The sequence below is a fragment of the Protopterus annectens genome, chromosome 4.part1 (genome assembly GCF_019279795.1).
Source record: "Protopterus annectens isolate FY-2018-M chromosome 4.part1, PAN1.0, whole genome shotgun sequence".
Taxonomy (NCBI): Eukaryota; Metazoa; Chordata; order Ceratodontiformes; family Protopteridae; genus Protopterus; species Protopterus annectens.
In genome coordinates this window covers 237,580,167-237,598,144 of record NC_056734.1, presented here as the reverse complement: position 1 = coordinate 237,598,144, position 17,978 = coordinate 237,580,167, and positions in this window count along the sequence as shown.

The window sequence follows — 17,978 nt, the reverse complement described above, 5'->3', positions numbered from 1 at the left end:
TGCCTTTCTCCCAACTTCATTAATCCTGAAATTTGTGTATAAACTGACCAGGTTGAATAGCAAAGTAATCCTCATTGCACTATATTGGCCTTGACAAATTTGGTTCCCCTTCCTCTGGCCTCACTTACTTCACCAACCATGAGTTCTGGATCCAACTTCAGACACCCTGTCTCACTTGATGGGCATAATTCACCCAGACATACCCAGTCTCAGGCTGACAGCCTGGCTTCTCCAATTTCTTTAACAGTCAGACAACCTATGCTGTCCTCTCCATTCCAACACATACTCCCGTTCTTCTCATAAACCATCCACATGTAAAGTATTCCAGTAAATGGAAAAGATTTGTTCACTGGGCATTACAAAATAACATTGATCCCTTCTCTGCTCCGAACTTTTCAATGAAGAGTCATCTTCTTTGACTATCAAAGTCCAGTTGGAAGCAATATCCAATTTTCACATTTGTTTCCAAGGTTCCTCAGCTACTTCACATAAACTCTGTAAAGTATTTCTGTAAGGAACTCCCCTTTTCAAGCTCCCTTATAAAGACCCTACTCCCCCTTGGGACCTAAATTTAGTGCAGCAGGCCATTATATGCTCTCCTTTCAAACCAGCAGCCAAGTGCAACCTCAGATTCCTTTCTTGGAAGAATATTTTCTTGGTAGCCATAGGTTCTGCAAGAAGAATTCAGAAATTCAAGCCTTACCTTGCAAACCACCATATTTGATTTTTCACGAAGACAGAGTATCATTCTGTACTAATCCATCTTTTTTACCAAAGGTGGAATCAAAGACAAATATCAATCAGTCCATCAATTTACCAGTATTTTTCCAAAATTTGAGAGCAAAGGTGAATACTTGGTACATTTATTAGATGTTTACAGACAATTGATTTTTTACCATCAAAGAACCAACGGTTTCAGGAAATCTGACCAATTATTTGTTTCTTTCTCACATGTTAAATTTGGTAAACCAGTCACCAAAGTAACCATGTCCAGATGGCTTACCAGTTGCATTACTTTCATTTATGATCATTTGGGCAAGGCCTTGCCAAAATCTTTATGAGCTCATTCTACTAGAGCAATGGCAACTTCATCTGTTTTTTAATCGACAGCCTCTATGGATGACATTTGTGCAGCAGCAACTAGGACTACTCCTCATACCTTTATTGCTCACTACAAATTGGACCTGGTCTCTAGGGGTAGAGCATAATTTGGTTCTGTGGTGCCCAGGAATATCCTTCCTTAAGTCCGTCTAAGGTAGCTGGGGACTCTGACCCATAGGTTGAGGATGGAATGAAAACTGACAACTTCAGATAAAGAAGTTATTTACTCACCATATTGTTTAATCTGTGTTGCCCATTTTCACTCTTTCTCAGCTCCCCTTCCACCAGCCCCCTACATTTGAACTCCTAGATGAGTGAGTGGTCTTAGAGGGGTTGTTACCTTATACTAAGCTCCAGGTATAGTCTCTCTGGATACTTTTAATATTTTCTTTTACTTCTATTAGCAACAAGATCCGAGGTACTTAGGAAGTGGGCATTATGGCTAAGGGAGAAGCTTAAGAATGTTTTGGTTACCACTAGCTATAGTAACAGCCTAGTAGGATCTGAAGGATTGGATCTGACCCCATACATTGAGGAAGAATGAAAATGGACAACACAGATGGAACGTTATGGTGAGTACATAACTTCTTTTTTTTAAACTGAATCCAGATCTCCATGATCATTGTAAAAATAAAGAATGAAATAATATGCACAGTGATGGGTTTGAACAGTGTTTTATATTAAGCAGCAATGGACAGCCAAGTGAAGGGATATTGGTATGGTTGGAGGGACATGGTCCAATACCCTACCTGGGGTCTAATTTGCTCATGTCTAGCTTGGCTTATGACTGATATTATTACACTGCCCTGCTTCTCTTATTTTGGCAGCATGGTCAGGTTTGTGCAGCTATAGTGTTTAAAAGCAACCTACATGATACTGAAGTTCTACCTGTAATCTAAAACCTTAGCACGGTAAATAACCTCAGTTAAATTTTTCTTTATTCAGGTAATTTTAGATAATTTAACACTTGTGGCCTAATGTTTTGATAAGAGCTGTTCACTGTGGTGTAAATGTCCACTTTGGAATATGTGAAACTTTCTGTTCACTTCTTAGATTCATGTCATGAAGCCATTGCCCAACTCAACTTGCCCCTGAATACTGAAAACATGAAAGCTATTACAAATTACTTTGTAGTTTGATGAATACAAAGAATCACTGAAATATAAAAAATATAAACTCATTACATCTAAGAATTACTGCACATGCAAACAATGAAAATTAATGAAACACTACAAAGGGCATTTTTGTATGGAGGCTGTGCTCTACTGTGTCTACCATTTGAAGGGCTTTGTCTCCCATATTCTGATATCTTTATTGTCTCCATGGACAAGCAACTGGGTAAGTTAGCAACTCCACAAACTGCGCTAGTCAATAAAATCATAGTTTGTTTTGACATTAAATGCTGTTCCATGTTTCACTACAATAGCAGCTTCTTAAGCATTCCTTTACATCGTTTTGCAGCACTGCTAAAACATTCATTGTCAGTGGCATCAGTTTAAAAATATGCTTCATCAGTTCTATATATATTTGCTGCTGACTTCATATCCATTACAGTTCAGTCCTCAGAGAAATGAATATTCAAGTGTACCTATAAGTGTTATTAAGCTATGCAATTAACAAACACACACATAAATCCTATTTTCTTATTTCATTTTTCACTGTTATGACTTGATATAGTAACTGAGACTTGCAAAGCTACATCAGATGTAGTGCAGAAGATCAACAGGTTAATTCAACATGATTTCGGGGATCTATGATGCAAGTGAGATGCAGCCACTGTCATACTGATATGTGTGCATGTATATGGGAAAAAAAAAATCACCTCATCTTCTCAACACCTTCTAAGTTCCCAGTGGATTCAGTCCTCCAGGGCTCTTCTTTAGAAGCATCATCTGCTTCTTCTGCCATTATGGCATTGAAGTGCTTTATATACAAACAGTTCATATACACATCTAAGTATGCTTGGAATATTACCCTCCTCATACTTCTGCTCACTGATTCCTTTATGCATTCTTCTTCTTCTGGACTTTTTTCATTTTTATGTGTTTCCCGCATACACTGCTACGTCAAATTTCTAGCAGAACTTTACTAGAACAGCTGCAGCTTATGAACTGTCGTTACAATGAACATTATTCAGGGTCAGGCTTATAGAAGCTACATTTTCTGCAGGAACAGTGTAGTACACTGGCAAAGTGGCTTTTGAAACCTTTTAGTTACAGTATTTCCGGTAGAAATACCACTGTGCTCTGCACATAAGAAAGGTTTCATACTAAAGTCCACGTTTAAAAAACGCTTGTGCTTTTTTGTAGTAATTCTACCTTTCATGAGGAAATATAAAAGGGGCAGATGAGAAATACAGTGGTATAGGACGTAATGTGACTACAACTATCCTAGCAAGTCACTTTCTCACTTGTATTTTATCTTCATTTTTGTTCATATATTTATCTTGTTGAGGAATATTAAAATGTACCATGGGTCATGTCAGAATGGCTCAGCATTCTGCAAGCTGCAAAGGATAACTTTTTCTTAATTCTTATGAACTTCAAACATTTGTTGCTAATTTGGTCAGCTCTACACACAGCATCTCACATAAAAATTGCAGCTCTGATTGCACTGTGGGAGAACCAGCTTTAAGTAGTTGCAACAGCACCTGAGAAACTGGCTCCAGATGTTTGAAAATCCAAAGACTTGGCAGTCCCTCTATGTGGCTAGCCATGGTCTTAGAAGTCAGTCATCTGCAGCTCATGTACGTAATACACATGACATGGCCATGAAGTCAGGTGGCACCACAGAGGACCAGCACTGCAGATATTGCATACTCAGCACAGACTTGCCACAGGATTAGAGCATAACTAAAAAAGTCAGCACCTGCCACAGGTTGTGGCTATCTAGTGCTGTTTCTGAGCTCTTGATGTCCCAGCACCAAGTGTGGTTATCTAAAGTCCAGTCCTGCTTGATAAAAAAACTCACATTATGGGGTGTTAATCATTATTTTGCAAGTTAGAGTAGAGAAACAAACAGGTCAGAAAGTATTGGGGGATAAACTAATCCTCCCCCCCAAAAAAATTCTTCTGACTATGGCAGTTTGTTACTATTAGTCAAATCACAAATCTCTATTTACATACTAGTTTTAAAGCCTTCCTTCTGTAAGTCATCCTATTTACAGGCTTGACAGCTTTAAAAAGGTGCAGGAGAGCTTCTCATCCAAGCTCTTTCATTGCTATGGAGGTATCTTCTATAGCCTTTTCCTCACCTAATTCTTGGGATCTGATTGCAAGTGACTGCTTTTGTGAGAGGCAAGACACAGAAAGACACAAAATAGATATAATCCTCACTGATGTCCCTTACATAACACTGAACAAAATGTTGCTTACATGAGTTAGGCATCTTTATCAGTCATTTTAAACAGATATTTTACCCCAGGAAGTTAAGAAATGAAACAGCAAAACATGTGATCTACACATGGTTGTGTCCTTCTGAAAAGATGACATCAGTGCACATTAAATCCTCAGAAGGGGATTACTTGATGGCCAGATGTAATTGTTATCCCTATGAGTACTTGTATGAGGAGTAACTGATGGTTTAGTATTATTCAACCCTTATCTAGTCTGAGTTGTTTCTTAATCTGAATTACTGGGTTTATAGCCAGAAATCTAGCTGTTGAGATATAGACATGGCACAACCTCCTCGCAATCACTCATATGTGTAGGGATTCTTATTTTTGTTTCTTTCCTGTTTTCACCGTGTGCATTTGTTTCTACATTCCATTCTTCAATGACAGTGATATTTGCTGTTGATGGTAGCTTGGTTTAAATATGTCTACTGAGCATTTTAATTAAACGATCCACTATGTATTCTTGATGCATACGGCCGTGCACCATATTTTCTCAGTTATAAGAACACGTAAAAGATAGGTCAAGTATACACATTCTTGTAATATATGTACTCAAGTTTGTCACTTTACAAGTAACTGTGATATAAAAAAGCACTTTTTTTGCAGATGCATCTCTCCAATATGGCGAGGCTTTCTTCAACCCTCCATTACTAATAATTCCCAATCCAATCCAAAGCTGCTGCACTTTGGAGTAATCGTTGTTAAGATCTTGAAATGTCACAATATCAGGCTGCAAACAAGCAAGCAGGGGAAATGGAACAGCATGAGCAAATGCCAGTTTGAGCTAATATGCTCAAGGAAGTGGGACTCAAGTTTCAGACTGTAACATTATTGGAGCTAAATGATGCTTTAATCACAATAATACACTATATAGTAATATAATAATAATACACAAATCCTGTCCTCAGTCTTCCCTATTACAATATGCTGATGACTCTACTATTATATCTATAGCTGGCAATCCTACTGAACTACTTACCCTCACACAAAATTCTTTCAAACAAACTGAAACATGGCTTGCTAATAAACTTCTAATACTTAATCCCAAAAAGACAAAAGTCTTACTTTTTCTCCTGAAATCCCTCTTTCACCTCAAATCCTCTTTTAACATCTTTTCACTGAATAATACTAACATCACCACTGTTAGCCAGACTAAGCTCCTTGGAGCTATCATAGATGACCAACTAAAATTTGGCCTTCATATACCTCACTCCATTAAGAAAACCCACCACAAACTTGGTCTCCTATATAGAAACAAAAAGGTTCCTCACCCCTGATACCAGAATCTCACTAGCAAATGCTTATCTTATTCCTAACCTTTTCGACAGCTCACAAATTTTCACAAATCTCCAGTCTTCTCTTCTCTTTAAACTTGAAACTACCTATAACAAAGTAGCTTGATTTGCTGCTAATCTGCCGTCCAAATCACACCACTTAGATCACTCACTTGACTAGAGTTCCCTAACCAACTTAAAATCACCCAAATGCTCGTCATTCACTCTATCATTAATAAGCCTTTTTCCTGCCCTAGTTTGTCCTCACTAGTCTCATTTTATACCTCTCCCCAATCTCTAAGAAGCTCAGTTCAGTATTTTTTACAGATTCATAAACCTAATAAATCTGTCGGACAGAACTTATATAGTTACTCACCTGCTAGTCAATGGAACAAGTTTCCTATGACACTACGAAGCATACCTCAAGCTTATAAATTCAAGAGATCTCTTAAAGAATACCTGAATCACTCTTGGAAATGCCACTGTAACCACCCTACCCGAATCTAGTTCCTACTCTATCTATTCTTTTCTCTTTATACTTCTATCCTTCCTTAACTTATCTCTCCGTCTGGTTATTCCTACTAGTTTCCAGTCATTATACTGTATTTTACTATCTTCTCCTCTACTTATTTCTGATAACTTCATGTACTTTTGCTATACAATCTCCTTTAGTCTCTATTCTTTTTTATCGCCATGCTGTATATTGCTAATCTTTTGCATTATACTTCTATTGTAACATGTAGTTTTTATATTTGTATTGTGGACCATTTCTCCCCAGGCCTCCGCGGAAAAAAGGCTTTGTCCCAGTCGGACTTTCCTGGTCAACAAATGTCAAATAAATAAATATCACAGTATTATTATCATAGTTATAGAACCTAAAATGGAGAAATAATTAAAATATGTGACAAGTATCTAAAACAAAACTGCATCCATTAAAAAAGTGGCTCTGATGCTGGCTACATACCCTGGCTGAATCTGCAAATGGTATTTCTTCCATACTAACTAATCTACATAGCTGCACATCTGCAGTTATGGTATTTGGCATACATGAAAGACTTTTCTGGGCTCAGTCATTATCCTTGAATGTCCCACAAGGACAAAACCTATCTGATGTAAATGGACAACAGTACTTACTACTTATGTTAGTAAAAAAAATAGAAATGCTGACCCAGGTGTTAAAACAAACCTTTGCATCCAGTTTATTGAAGTTTAAGTGCTTTCGTTCCCTGTTTGGTGGAACTTCATCTGAAGTTCTGATGAAGTTCTACCAAACAGGGAACGAAAGTGCTTAAACTTCAATAAACTGGACGTAAAGGTTTGTTTTAACACCTGGTTCAGTGTTTTTATTGTTTTACTACTGTAATTCCAGTGCTATGTTGGTTTTTGGTTCCCCATTACTTACATTAGAAAATAATTTAACTTTCTATCCACATGAAAAAACTCAGTCAGAAAAAGCACTGAGTCAGTTAGAGATAACAAACAAAATATGTCACCTACTTAATAAAGAAATTAGGCAAGTTGCTGTTATACATTTTCACCAGGCAGTGTTTGAATACTTACTCCCAGTTATAGCCCTGGTGTCCTCACAAAACTCAAACACTCTATAAAAGACAGAAAACAAAATCCTATGATCCATTCACCTGAGACTCTGGGACGAATGTCACTTTTAAACAATAACAAAGGCCAAACTGGGTAACATTTATTGCCAGAGTACCCTATCTGCTAAATACATTAGGATTTAAACTAATAAACAATAACTGTTGCTTTCTGTTTAAGAATAAGCTTCAAGTTAGGAGTAGCTTACATTCTTCCTGAAGCCAAGGGGACACAATACTTTGCCAACCTCCATTTATCCTGTCATTAACAAATGAGTGGCTATACTATGAGCGACAGTAGAGTTATCTGTTTTCTCCACTGTTGTGTGACCTTGGAATAGATATATATGTCCAGGGAATGTGATGATGCTCTCACTACATGTGGTTACAAATGTCCTAGCAACTACAAAAGAAAAAAAAACATAGTGCAATCTTTGTTTAAACTGGTTTCAGTGGTTTGAATTTGTAGCACTGGAAGTCACAGTAAGAGTTGTTTAACTATCTGCATGAAAACAAACAAAAATGTTATCTTGCCCATCAGTTCATTTTAAACAGATGAATAAATAGAGGTACAATAACAGATTTTTTTCCCCTGGGCTCAAAAATTTCGTCAGATGGTGGATACGGAAGGAAAGCTATAGCAAATCTGGGTAAGGTTTTAAAGTGCAAATACATTAATTGCCAGCAAACATCTGTATAGTCAAAGCTTTTATTTTGCTGATAATAACATAAGTCTGTGAGGGCTGAACAATAAGCAAGGCTGTGCACTGGAAAATTGATGTTTTTGAACTGTGGTGCTAGACAAACCTTTTGAGAATTCTGTGGACTGCAAGAAAATTGAACCTGTCAGTATGGAGGAAAATATACCCAAAGTACTCACTGGTAGGCCTGATAGTAATACTAAAACTCAAATACTTTGAAAACATAATACAAACTGAAGCTTCACCAGAGGGTCTATATTATAAAGTTGAAGCTTTAGGTACTCGAATACCTAAAGCTCGACACCTAAACAGCGAAAGCTGTAAACATCGAACGGCCACTTCCGCAAATTCTTTCCCGGGGAAAGAATTTGCTTGGCCGGAGAAAAAAAAATGTTTCAAACCCTAATCAAGTAGGGGGCTTTGCCACCCACACCCTCATTAACTAAATATACCAACTCCGAGATCACTCTTCAGTGGAGAAAAGGACAGATTCCCGAAAATGGCCAAGCAAATTCTTTTCCTACAAAAGAATTTGCAGAAGTGGTCATTCAATATTTACAGCTTTTGCTGTTTAGGTATCGATCTTTAGGTATTCAATTGCCTAAAGTTTTGATCACCTAATATAGACCCTCGCCAGAGGTGTCGCTGGTGCTAGGAATGATCAAGGGCATAACAAGAAGTTGCCATAGATGCAGCATTACTGAAACAATGTGTATGAATTTGCAAGAACTTAAAAAAGCAGTTATTTGAAAGACAGGCCTGGCATGCTGAATTCCTTGAGGTCACAAACTAGACTGACTAAACAAAAACCACAACACCACATTTGTATATGAGTATATGGCTAAATAATGTCACTTTTTTGATCTGGACTTCACTGAGGTAGATTGTACTTCATTTCACTTGCTATATTTACATCAATGAGTGAAGTACGTCAGTGAGGGGCAGATCATTTCTATGCTGCAGCATTAAGTGAATGGGTTTGTTCTGTTCACCCACACTGTTAAGGAATAGTGATATAAAATGTTTTTGCTGAGACTGAGATATAGTGAGGTAAGGAAACCGAACCCTTTCCACCATATTTTGCAATCTTGATTTTTGGTATAGTTAATGTTGTGGGAGTTTGACAATGTAGGTTGGGAGGCTTGCCTCAATATAAAACATTGTTTTTCATGATTTTGTTAAGTTCAATGGATTTGTGGCTATCAGTTGTTTTGATGGTTTGCTTTCCAATGTGTTGAATTATTGACTCAGCTGTGCATCATGCTAGTGACATTCATTGAAAGGAACAACCCCATGAATGGAGGCATGCATGCTAAGCACATATACTTTCTGAGGGCACATTGGATTTGTCACAGAAAAATATGCAAAGTCAGCAGAGGGCTGTGTCCACCAAAACAGAATCTGTGCAGTCCCTACCCACTTCTGCATAAGTATCCCACACAAGAGACAACACCCCCTCCCTGCAGAATCTTTTAGACTTATCATTCAACAAACTCACCACAAACAGAACCACATCATTAGCCTCTCCAACAATACAATGGCATTACCATCCTGTGGTAGGTACTGTGGCCCTCCCAACTTGTGAAAATGATGATGTCTATGTCCTGCCCTCATTGCTTTTTAGCAAGGTAGCCTGTGTCTAATGCACAGTGTGGCCAGCCCATGCATGATATAGCATGAGTTGCTTGTTGTACTGCATACCTCATTGTTATTCTTTGAAGGGTCTATATCACTTCAATGAAATGGCAGAAGTTCGAACACTATATGTTCGAACTTCTAACCTCGAAGTGTAAAACCATTGAAGGCTTAGAACAGCGATTTTTTTTCCCAGGGAAAAAAAATTGCTGTTCCAATAAACACACACACAACACAAGCACACCAAAAAAGCAGCAATCCATACACATACACTTAAAATCCTACATCTAACCCTACACTAAACTGTACATACACTACTATCTATCCACTTACCTTTACCCAAACCCTAACCCTTAGGTCTGTCACTATCACACACTCACGTGACCCATGTCTTAACCCTAATTCACCTATCCCACCCTAACCCTAAAGTCTGTCACTATCGCACACCCACCTCACCCGCACCCTAACCCTAACGTCCGCACAATCGCACACTTACCTGAACCTGACCTGTAACTTTCCACCACAGTGCTGAAAATAGCAAAGCTACAGAAACAGCCCACTGAATTCTTTCCCTGGGAAAGAATTTGATGTTCCGCGGCTTCGTGCTAATCAGTTTTCGAACTTCACAGTTCTAACATATAGTGTTTGAACTGCTGAAGTTTCGACGAACTGATAGTAACCCTTCTTTGAATCCATCCCATATTTTTGAACTGTATGTTGTCTCTTAATAATTACAACAACACAGAGCATATAGCATCCCCTCCTGCTTCTCATGGTCATCTACTACATCCAGGTCCTCCAAAGACAAATTAAGTGTACCGTGCTCTCCGGGCTATTTCCAAACCATGCTTCCCACCTCCCCCCTACATATTTAGGACCATACTTAAATGTATGTGTTCTTTGATTCACCTTCCTGATTGCTTTTAATTATTTTTCTTGTTTAATATGCAATGTTTGTTACAGTGTGTTTTAAATTTGCAGTTTTGAACATTTTTCCAGTAAGCAGTGAAACAGAATGTATGAACCAATAATGAAAAAAAAATACCCATTTCAGACAATTGCTACCATGAAAGGCAAGTCAAACTGCTGTCATTATAATCTACCAATATCCATGCTCAACAATTATGGACACTTATTAGAGTGTGTACTTATCACATTATTTCAATTTGTTTTACACAAGTGCACACTGGTCCTGCAAAGACAGACTAATGATTTTTTTTTAACTTTAGCAGCTCAGCAGAGTCAATCATTTTTATCTAAAGACATACCACATAACCAGTAATTATAACTAGTTTGTTGACTGAATCTTTCTCAGATGTCTGTTTAAAATAGTAATAATAGCAATAATAATGACTAAAGTCACATATTACAAATTTGTTTCACACAAAAACACAATATACAAAATATTCCAGATTAAGTGATACTAAACCAGTCAAAATTGTGTAAAAATGTATAAGGTGTGTTAAAATGTATTTTGTAATGTTTACGCTTCCTTTTTTAAATGTTAATATATGCATGGCAAGTGACGTAGCACAAATATGGCGAAATGCATAAATACTTTAAAATTAATGGAAGTTGCTTCTATGATAAGGACAGCATAAATTAGAGCTGTGAATTAAGTGTGTGTATAGCACATAACACATAGGATATGTAGATCATGGTTCATGTCCCACATTTATATTTTAATGATGAAAACTTTTTAATAAACATATTTTACAAGAATAATACATGTTAAGCTTTGCCTTTCTTGTTTGCACATTCCTCATTTCTAATCAAACATGGTGTAATGCTGCAGACAATAAGCAGACATTGCCAGTTTTAGAAAAGATACATTGTTATCTCTTTTGCTTGCCATCGCTCAAACACTCTAAGTGGCATTGCGTGGCAGTCAGCACACATCCACACCTGCAGACAATAGGCAGACATTGTCAATTTCAAAAAGATACATAGTTGCTTCATTTGCTTTCCATCACACAGATACGCTAAGCTGCATTGAGTGGTGGTCAACATGCTTCCACAATACCTGCAGACTTGTCAATTTCTAAAAGAGACATTGTAACATGTGTTGTCTTTCATCTTGCAAACACGCTAAGTGGCATTGCTTGATGGTCAGAACTCCTACACGGCAGTGAGTATAAAGATTACACCTGCTGCCTAGCTTTATAGTTATAGCAGTGGATATCATATGATTTCTATGTGTGGCTGAGTATATAATGCAAACTATGTTTCTGTATTAAAAGTATCTTTTTTGCTCTGGGGTGTACTTCATATTTTAATGATAGTTATATATACACGAATATATATTCACTTAAGAATAATAAGCAAATTATCATTCGACCGGCTGACAAAGGTGGACAGACTGTTATCATGAATAGAACTTATTATATTGACTCTATGCTAAGCATGCTCAGTACAGATGCCTATGAGACCGTCACTTTTGAGATGATTGAGGAAAGTTGTTTAAAAATACAAAATATGTTAGATGATTGCCTGTCTCTAGGATTGCTAACAAGACAACTGTATGATTATTTTTCTGTAGATTTTCCAGTATTACCTAGTATGAATGGACTCCCGAAAGTTCATAAAAATGCCTTTTCGCCCTTATTTAGACCAATTGTGGCTGGAGAGGGTTGGAGTACGCAACCTTTCTCGATTTATTTAGATACCAAACTTAAACAGGTTTTATCAAAAGTTGATTATGTTCTTAAGGACACAGGTCAATTTCTGACCGATTTGTACAGCTTCACTAGAAATTTGATACAGGTAGATGAGTTAGAATTGGTGACGATGGACGTTAACTCATTATTTACCTGTATACCTAATGAGACCGGTATAAGGATGGTCAGTAAACTGTTAGGGGAGATGTTCTCTGAAACTGAGACAGATCTATTGACATTGTTGTTAGAAACAGTGTTGGAGAACAATTTCTTTTTGTTCATGGAACAACCATACAGGCAATCTACAGGAGTTGCCATGGGTACCAGCTGTGCCAACTCATACGCCAATTTGGTGATGGTGGCATGGGAGAAGGAGGTCATCTCTACTTGTTCCAGCATCGTCTTTTATAGTCGTTTTGTAGATGACCTCTTTCTCCTATGGGCTGGTACTGTAGAATCATTAGAGGCATTTTTTACCCATGTGAACAATCTAGATTGTTTTTTGAAGTTCACATTTGAGCACTCTGCATATGAGATCAATTATTTAGATACTACCATTTATAAAGAGTCAGGTAAACTAGGAACTAGGATACACAGGAAGGATTGTTACAGGCCCACTTATTTGGCCACAGACAGTATGCATCATCCAGGAACATTCAACAACATCGTCAAAGGGCAAGTCTTAAGAACATCCAGACTTTGCTCTGATGACAATGTGTTCTATAAAGAATTGCAGAATTTGGAGAATAACTTTACCAGTAGAGGTTATGACAAGTTCCTTTTGAATTCTACTATGAATCAAACCATTCGGTTAAGACAGAGCAGGGGGAGACCCTATTACTCTGTGTCTTATACAGAGAGTACTACTACAGTTAGGCCATCTGTGCCCATGAGGTTACCTGTCGTTTTACCGTATGCCAAAGATGTGCAGGCTGTGCAAAGGGTTCTATTTGATCATTGGAATATTCTAACAGCCGATGATGAAATTCAGAGTATTGTGGGCAATTGTCCTAGATATACCTATAACAATCTTGATAATCTGAAGCAGATTTTATGTTTTCCCAGTTTATGTGGGAATGGTTGGAATAGTGTGTCACCACTAGATCTTGGCACAAGCACTTGTGGTTCATGTGCACAATGCAAGTATGTGGACAGATCAAGGTTCTTTAGGAACCCCAATGACGGTAGGTTATGGGAGATTAGGTGTAGAGCAAATTGCTGTACTAGGAATCTGGTGTATGTGGCTTGTTGCCAAATTTGTTTCGCGTTTTACGTGGGGAAGACCAATAGGTCTCTACGCGAAAGAATCAGGGACCATTCCTACTGTTTCATGAGATCTGACACATACAGTGCAATTGCTAAGCATAGAATTCAGAATGAGAATCATGACTTTTTGTTTCAAGTGCTACAAGTATTGCCAGTCAGGATCAGGGGTGGTGATTTAGTGAATTCCACTGAGTTAGCAGAATCCGAGTGGATTCTGAGGTTGGCTGCCCACCGTGGACGAGGTCTGAATGACTTCGTACCGCTTAAGCCCAAATTAAAAACTAGGTCTATCAAGAACTAGGCCTATTGTCAATCAGATCGATTCACTCTGATCTTATATTTATTAGTAATTATGCTATTGTCATCATTTTATTTTTATTTTTATTTTTGTCATGTTTTGTATATTATACTATGTATTTATTAGTGTAAGGTTGTACAGTTTTTATATATGCAATATGTATGAATAGAACATATTTATGTTATGTAACATTTTTTTTTTTTTTTTTTTAGCAGATAGGTTTATTCAAGATGACAGGAAATGATGTATGTTTCAGTTGTAGGTCTAAGGAAATGATGTATTTTGAAAAGGGACATAAATTGAGGTTAGGTGCTTTTGAATGTATAACGTCTGAAGAAGAGGGAAACCTCGATAGCGCTAACGTTATTTGTTACGTTTTTGTTATTAAACGCTGCTTGTTTTTATAAACGCTTTTTACTGATTTTTTGAAGAGTTACCACGCTACATCCAGTTGGGCTTTGTTCTTGGATTTATTTGTTTTTTGGACATTTTGGGCAAACGTTTTTTATATATATATATATATATATATATATATACATATTTAGGTCAACTTAATATGATCGACATTTCACAATGTTGAAACCCATATGGCCGAGACCATATGATCGACATTTGAAATGCCGAACATACAAGCAGACAAAAAAATAATAAATAAAACTAACTGTAATGATGCTAGCAGGGGGGTTCTGCCTCCCTGAACCCCCCCCCCATGGGGGGCTCCACTCCCCCCCCCATAAGACATCTCCGAGATTGCACTACAGTGCAGAAATGGAAATCTTTCTATTCCGCACTGTATGAAGATGCCGGATCCCCATGGTCGACATTTCAAATGTTGATCATATGGTCTCGGCCATATGAATGTCAACATTTTGAAATGTTGACCATGTGAAGGGGACCCATATATGTGTGTGTGTGTGTATATATATATATATATATATATATATATATATATATATATATATATAAATGTATGAATGAATATTGTCAGGTCACACACATATGTGGTTAACCACTCACTATTTAATATGTCTATATAATTAATGAGCATACCTGACAAATACTTCTTCTGTAGCAAGGAGGTAAAAACACCTATGCAGAAGAATATATATTGTCTATTTTAAATAGGTTTGAATCTCACATTGTACAAATTACTTTTATCACTATGCAAAGCCGCACAAAAAATGTGTCAGGTCATAAAATTTATAGCCCCGATACATGCCTTAAAAGTTTAGACATCTAACAGATAGAGAAGCATTCAACCCATAAACTCATAGCAACTTTCACATTACCCTTCCTAATTCATAAATTGCTTTCCTCTCTATTTGGCATTGTTGCTCTCCACTTAACATTGCTCAAGCGTGGTTGGTATCCTTGTGCAGATTGGTGCACTGACTGTTAAATACAATATCACAGATTGGTGGGAAAACACTTTAACTTGCTGTGTGACCTGTGTAGACATGGCAGGAGCTAGAAAGGAAGGTGCCCAGTTTAGTGCTCAAAGATGGGGTGTAGAGGAGTCCAGAATATTCACTGGACTCCTTGTAAAGAGCCACAGCCATAGGCTATTGGAGTGGGACTATACCTAGTCTCAATATAAATCAAAGGCTTGGAATACTCCTGCCAAGGTTGTCTCCAGTGCGACTGGCATTTCACACACTAGACAGCAGTGCAGGCACCACTACAATGACCTGAAAAGGTGAAAGCAGGCACAACGCAACCAGTGGCTGGATGAGTTTATGACTGCTGACATTCCACAGTTGTGTAAGTACAGATAAAAATACTTTAAATTATAATCAAAGCTGGAAATCGGCCAGACTGATATGCATAATGCTCTCTTTTTCTCTCCTCTTTATTTTACAACTGCCCAGGAGATTTCAAACAGGGAAGCCCATGCTGAACATTTAGAAAGACTAAGAGAAGCAAGGAATAAGTATGCAGCACAATTTATTATTATTTTATTATAAGTATTGCTCTTCTACACATTAGTAGCAAATTAAACATGCATATCTTAACTGTAAAATCAAGCATGCATGCTTCATTCTGTAGCTCATGGTAATTGGAGTAGTCAGTTGTAATAGTGTATTCAGATGTTGTGGGTTAAACTCTCAGAGGTAAGAAATACATTGCAAAATAATTAAAAATGATTAAATATTAATTTCAACAAAATTGGTATAAGTGCCATGTTGTTAACTTAATCTGTATTATTTGTAAAAAATATATGTGCAATATATGCATAGTGCAAGGATTACTTGGAACAATTCTCAGTCCTAGTTTTTATTTTTTAAAAAGTAAATTTCATGTAAAAGTAAAAATATACTATTGTAGTAATTTATTGTATGTGACATATGATGGTTCTAATTATCTTTTTTCCCTCTTACTTCACCCCTTATCTCTCTTTTTATTTGTGTATGTGTGGTCACAGCATTCTGATGTCATAAATTCCGACAACTGACAAAATGTTTTCCAGCACAGGGAGGTAGGCCAACCAGTATGGCTCAGCCTACCACCCCTCCAGTGGCTGCTGCACCAATGCGCGGCACATCTGGGATGCAGCCTGGCATTACTGCCTCTGCAGCCCTTGCACTACCTGGACCCTCAATATCAGGTAGCATTACCATGGCAATGGTGCATTGGTACCCTCCAGAAGTACTGGTGGAGATGGAAATTTTGTCACTTGCTTGGACCTGCCTTGCATGGCATGTGAGGTTGTAGAAGGTACCATTAGTGCATGCCTCAGCTGTATGGAGAGGATGCTCCTTGGAATGCTGAGAAAACAAAAACATCAAGCACACTAACAGGAAGATGAGGAAGGAGATAGTGATGATAGTTCTGAGGGTGAGGACTAGATTCTCACTCTCCCCATACTTGACGGGCATGGGCTCCCTATCCTCAATAATGATGTCCCCCAACCTTTGTGTTCCTCACCATCCCTGTGTCTGTCTTATTAGTCTTGTTTGTCTGTACCCGCTTCCTCCCCTAAGTCCCTTACCCAACATTCCTCTCTTACTAAAATAAAATAAAAAACTGGGTATCTGTCCCAAAAAGAAATATCATCCCATACATAGTTCTCCACCTCAAACATATGTCTTTTCAACACACTTGATTCAGTTCAATTGGCTATACAACATGATTGCAGTGTTGTTACCTATTTCACACTGTTGAAGAAGTGAATAGCTATGGTTCTTTCCTAATTCCCTTCTGCACATTCCTATATTACTTCTCCTTTGGTCTTCCCCCTGCTTGTCCCTCATTTCACCACTTTCCTATTTCCCCCATTTTCACACTTTTAATCTGTTGAATAAATAGAATCACACACCACACATGTAAATAATAAATCCCTAATCAAGGCCTTCACTTTTTGCCCTCTGCATTTCTGTGGAGATTGGCATCATGCACCAATGCTGAGCTACAGTGAATGGCTTTTCATGTCCTATGGCATGTTACAGTTACCTCAGTGTAATGCTGCTTAAACTTGCTGTGTAAAGGAACACACTGTTACATCAGAGTAAAGGCAGTACCTTGAAACATTTACTCTGACATTTATTTAGACTTATGAATGTATAAAAATGCCAATTCATATGTGTGCTATTAACATAAATCAATTGACTGATGCTCATTTTTATTAATTCACTGTACTCATTGCCTCTCACATTTTCAAAAACTTATATTGAGCTGGATTTGAACCCTCTGTCATTTATCAAAATATGAGTTCTATGCTCTTACACCTGCTCCCAAAGAGAAAGCTAGGGAGCAGGTGTTTTTCTTACACTCACTACTGTCCAAAGTGCTGACTGTCAAGCCTGTCTTCTTAGCGTGTTTATGTGAAAGAAGGTAAACCAGTAGAAAAATCACTTTTTTCCAGATTAAGTAGAGATCTGCATTTGCTTGTCGTTTAACTCTCCACAGATGGGGACTACAATAACAATAGTACTTCATGTTTTAAAAATTATGACACAACATTTCAAATATAAAGTACAGTATAAACATCATATTATATGTTGGCTATTTCTGACATAGACTACATGCATAAGTACTTCTAAAGTTCAAGTTGTATTCA